This window comes from Gobio gobio, assembly GCF_949357685.1.
Source record: "Gobio gobio genome assembly, chromosome: 25".
Classification (NCBI taxonomy): domain Eukaryota; kingdom Metazoa; phylum Chordata; class Actinopteri; order Cypriniformes; family Gobionidae; genus Gobio; species Gobio gobio.
The window spans coordinates 8763683-8769682 of NC_137121.1; positions in this window are offsets into that span (position 1 = coordinate 8763683).

Sequence of the window (6000 nt, forward strand, 5' to 3'; positions counted from 1 at the left end):
GTCATGTTACAATGTGCATGTTGTCCAGTGTTGGGGAAAGTTACTTTGAAAAGTAATGCATTACAATATTGCGTCACTCCCTGAAAAAGAAACTAATTGAGTTACTTAGTTACTTTTTAAGAAAAGTAATGCGTTACGTTACTTTTGCATTGATTTTGCATTACCTTTTCCCACCTGGGCTGGGCTTGCTTTTTTTATTTTGTTTTGTTTTTTATAACAACAAAGTTCTTTCCTGTAGCTCAAATAGTAGAGCATGGCACAAAGCCAAGGTCATGGGTTCGATTCCCAGGGAAAGCAAGAACTGACAAAATGTAAAATATTGTACCTTGAATGCAATGTAAGTCGCTTTGGATAAAAGCGTTTGCCAAAATGCATAAATGTCTCAAGTCTCAAGTCTGATTTATTTATAAAGCCCTTTCCACTACAAAGTAGCCCAAAGGGATGTATAATAACAATGAAAGGATGTCTAGAACAATAATTAAACAGAACATAAAACAAAGATCAGTAATAACAGGAAAAATAATAATAATAAAGAAATATAATAAATAAATAAAAATCATAAAAATGTAAAGTAAAATTTTTTTGCAAATGTAAAGACCTCTTCATACCAAAATTGAAATAATAAGGTAAAAATGCAAATTCACGCATGTACAGGGCGCAGCTCTGCTATGCTGTGCTGCCATAGGATGAATAGGACACAGGAGAAAAAAGTTTTACCAATAAAAACTAAAAATCTAGTAATTTTTGTTCATGGTTTAACTGAATCATCAAAGGTCAGCAGCAAGACATTGGTCAATAAAGGTAGATTAAATGCATACAAATATTTGTTTTATTTAACATTTAATTATTGGAGGTTTGCATAGTATTCTGATTTTACATTTGACTGATTTTATTCATTTTGAGGAGTACTGAATCTTCATTGTGCAAGTGAGATGAATAAATGCTCACATTTAGTCTAGAACTACAATAACCATCATGTTTACACACAACTCCTCTGCACTTACTCAGAATTTCTCTCAACATGGGGACAGGAGAGCTGTCAGTCAAATACATGTGAAAAGAAGTTTTGAATTTTTTTTTTGGAAAAAGTAACTCAGATATTTTGTTTTAAATTTGAAAAGTTAATTTACTAGTGTAATCTGATTACGTAACTCAAGTTGTAATGCATTACCCCCAACACTGATGTTGTCACATTTCACTTCCATTCTTTCGGGGTAAATCGAGAAAAAATTATACACTGTATTAATGAAACAAAACCACATAATTATACTATACAGTCCTGTTTGTGTGCGTCTCTCTCAAACACACACCCTGCAAAATTCTTGAACGTACTTTGCTTTGCGAAATTTGAAATACCTTTCAAATTCTCTGCTGTCCACACAGCTCAGGGCAACGTTTAAAAACCTTCAGGGCTCAAGGGGGTAATCACATGTTAGAAGGGAACCCTGCAAAGTACGTTCAAGAATTTTGCAGGGTGTGTGTTGGAGAGAGACGCACACAAACAGGACTGAATAGTATATGGGGTTTTTTTTTGTATGTGGGGTTTTTTTCATTAATACAGTGTATAATTTTTTCTTGATTTACCCCGAAAGTGAAATGTGACAACATCAGTGTTGGGGGTAATGCATTACAAGTAACTTGAGTTACGTAATCAGATTACTTTTTCAAGTAACTAGTAAAGTAACTTTTCAAATGTTCAACAAAATATCTGAGTTACTTTTTCAAAAAAAATACTTTTTCACATTTATTTGACTGACAGCTCTCCTGTCCCCATGTTGAGAGAAATTCTGAGTAAGTGCAGAGGAGTTGTGTGTGAACATGATGGTTATTGTAGTTCTAGACTAAATGTGAGCATTTATTCATCTCACTTGCACAATAAAGATTCTGTCCTCTTCAAAATGAATAAAATCAGTCAAATGTAAAATCAAAATACTATGCAAACCTCCAATAATTAAATGTTAAATAAAACCTTTGATGATTCAGTTAAACCATGAGCAAAAATTACTAGATTTTTAGTTTTTATGGCAGCCCAGCATAGCAGAGCTGCGCCCTGTACATGCGTGAATTTGCATTTTTACCTCAGCCTGAGGCTTATTATTTAAATTTTGGTATGAAGAGGTCTTTACATTTGCAAAAAAATAGAACTTTACATTTTTATAAAAAAAAATTTTTTATTATATTTCTTTATTATTATATATTTTTTTATGTTATTACTGATCTTTGTTTTATGTTCTGTTTAATTATTGTTCTAGACATCCTTTCATTGTTATTATACATCCCTTTGGGCTACTTTGTAGTGGAAAGGGCTTTATAAATAAATCAGACTTGAGACTTGAGACATTTATGCATTTTGGCAAACGCTTTTATCCAAAGCGACTTACATTGCATTCAAGGTACAATATTTTACATTTTGTCAGTTCTTGCTTTCCCTGGGAATCGAACCCATGACCTTGGCTTTGTGCCATGCTCTACTATTTGAGCTACAGGAAAGAACTTTGTTGTTATAAAAAACAAAACAAAAAAACAAGCCCAGCCCAGGTGGGAAAAGGTAATGCAAAATCAATGCAAAAGTAACGTAACGCATTACTTTTCTTAAAAAGTAACTAAGTAACTCAATTAGTTACTTTTTCAGGGAGTGACGCAATATTGTAATGCATTACTTTTCAAAGTAACTTTCCCCAACACTGGACAACATGCACATTGTAACATGACCAAATGACAGCTTAAAATGCCATCTGATCTAATAGAAAAAAATATACAAGACAAACTAAAATATTGTCAATAAAATACAATTATTAACTTTTCATATCAAATAATGGTGTTTTTTAATAAATAAATAAACTAATTTTTGAGTTTGACAACAAAAACAAAGTTCAAAACAAAATAATGAATCATTTCTGAACATTGTCTCATGGTTTCTCAAAAGAATTCATAGAATATAATAGCGTAGTTCTCATTGTAAGGCAGTGTTAAACCTGTTTAACTGGGATTTAACCCCGGCTTGTGTTTTCTGCTGGTTAGATCAGCATTAATAATAATAATAATATAATTTACTGTCATTGTTAGTACAACGAGATTACATAAGTGCATCAATTGACAGTGCATTTTCATAAAGTGCCAGAGATCAACAGTAACACATGTCATAACATAACAGGGCAATTGACATACAGTAGACCGAGAGAGGGGAATATGAAGGAAAAGTGTGTGTGAATATGTATACTGTAGCGATGCAAAGTCCAGTTCTCAGGTATTGAAATTGGTGGATAGTGTGCATACTAAATGGGTTAAGTTAGAGGGGAACAGTGTTCATTCAGCAGTCTGACTGCCTGGGGATAAAGACTGTTAGCCATTCTGGTGGTCCGGGCTTGAAGAGACCTGTGCCTCCTCCCTGATGGTAGCAGACGGAACAAGCTGTTTGCTGGATGGAACCTGTCTCTCATGATGTTGTGTGTCCTTCGTAGACAGCGGGAGGTGTACACTGTTGAAATCTCCGGGAGGACAGTCCCAATGATTTTGCCAGCAGTTTTTACCACCCTCTGAATCCTTTGCCGCTCAGCTGTAGTGCAGCTGGAGAACCAAACTAACAGCCCATAAGTCAATACGTCCCCTTGGAATTATAAGGTTCTATCTGACGTTTTTGTCAAAATTGAGTTATTCACATATTCTTACACTCTAAAAAAAAAGGCTCGTAATCATAGGGGAACCTTTTTTAGTGCTATATAGCACCAATTTTGGTGCTTCAGTGGTTCTTCAGCGGTTCTTCAGAGGTGCTATATAGCACTTTAGTCAAAGAACCGCTGAAGAACCTCTGAAGAACCGCTGAAGAACCACTGAAGCACCAAAATTGGTGCTATATAGCACTAAAAAAGGTTCCCCTATGATTACGAGCCAAGAACCATTTTTGGTGCAATATAGAACCTTTTTTTTTTTAGAGTGTATTCTGTGACAACTTATTTACATTATGTGATGTTTTTTTTTAAAGTTGTGTACATTTTGGGACTTTTTATTGAAAAACAAAAAGGTTCTATCTACAAAGTCGAACTCTGACTTTGTGCCAATCAGCACTTCGAATGCACAGAAGAGGACCAATCAGGATCAACTTTATAGGTTGTGTCGCCGGCTTTTTCCTTGACAGGAAAGATCGCAGACACACAATATCTAGCAAAGTTTTTAAGAAACCTCAAGATCGACAATTTTATTGACGATCTTGTCAAGGACAGCAGCCCGAATTCCAGGCATCACATATAGTCAGTGAATCATTTTTCAATGATTATTAAACTTTATGAATTAATTTGCTGGCATGTCTGTTTTCTTGCAGTTTTTAAAGTCTTAAAATGTCTTAATTTTTACAATATTAAGCCTTAAAGGTCAAATAGTAAAAAGTTTAATTGATGGGGTCTTAATTACAACAATAAACGTTAGCATGTTATTTCAGCCTTACTGATGTCTAGAGAGAAAGACATTTTACCTGGCCCACTTTAGGTGGAATAAAATCCTGCTCAGATGTATTACAGTAGCTGCTTTCTGTCTAAACAAAAGAGAGATGAACAATTTCTGCAATAATGTGTTTAATTACCCACCAAATTGGTACCAAAAATGTACATCTGCACTGGACAAAATATTTAGACCTGCCTAGCTTAATTTGAAATGTCCTAAATACATGGAAGTGCTAAAAATATGAAATAAATGTCATAAGAAAGGATAAAATTTTACATTCCAACACATGTTGAGACATTGTTACAACATTATTTTTTATATTTAATGTTCAAATAATGGTTTGGCAGATAGAACCTTATAATTCTAAGCGAAAAGTGTTTTTTTAGAATTAGAAGGTTCTATCTGCATTTGACCCATTCCAAAAATCCCCATTTACAATTTTGAGAGGATTTTGATATTGTATATTTAGAATACATTTAGGGTCCCTGTTATTTTCATGTTTGAAAGAAACTTGTTCCCCATATACATTTTCCTATATGTAATGCAAAAACTTTGAAGCTCAATATCTCAAAACTGCTCAGAACGCAGATAGAACCTTATAATTCCAAGGGGACGAATACACTTTGGATTGCACAGTTGTAAAAGTTTATCATGAGCCTCTGTGGCAGTTTCACTCTTTTCAGCTTCCTCAGGTAAAAGAGCCGCTGCTGGGCTTTCCTTACCGCTGAAGTGATGTTTCTGCCCCAAGACAGATCCTCTGAAACAGTCAGACCCTGGAATTTAAAGTTGGTCACACTCTCTACTTCCTCCCCATTAATGATGATAGTTGAATGGTCAGGATGGTTTTGTTTGCGAAAGTCAACTATGAGTTCTATGAGTCAACTATGCGAAAGAACTATCTCAACTCTTAAATAACAGATAGAAGATTACAATAATATCAAATTTGTCTCATTTTAAATAAACATAAACAGATGACAAATTAACTCAAAGTAAGAAATTTACTTTTGCTATGGTTAAATAAATGTTCAGTGATATCTTCCAAAGATTTTTTATTTTTGGCGCAAATTCTTTTGTATATAGTGTTGATATGGCAACGTTTCGTCATCCTGGCATGTGTGGAAAGTTTTAAACCATGTGTGTTACAACTAACCCCGCGTTAGGTTGTGTCCCACTCAGCCCTACCCTACAAAAGTGAAAAGGTACACCTTACTTACGCCTAACTGGTACATATTAGTACTTTGAAGGTACATATTAGTACTTTAAAGGTACATATTAGTACTTTGAATGTACATATTAGTACTTTAAAGGTACATATTAGTGCTTTGAATGTACATATTAGTACCTTAAATATATTGGTACATATTCGCTTTTGTACCTTAGGCACAAGTACTGCCCCAGTGACAGCGCTGTACCTTTTTTTCTGACAGTGTAGGCACACAAATTGGTTCCCTTCTAGACTGGAGCGCAGTGTGTGTGTGTGTGTGTGTGTGTGTATGTGTGTGTTTGTGTTTGCATGTGCTTCACAACTGTGCAGCCCAGAGGGCCCATCGTAATAGCCTGCAC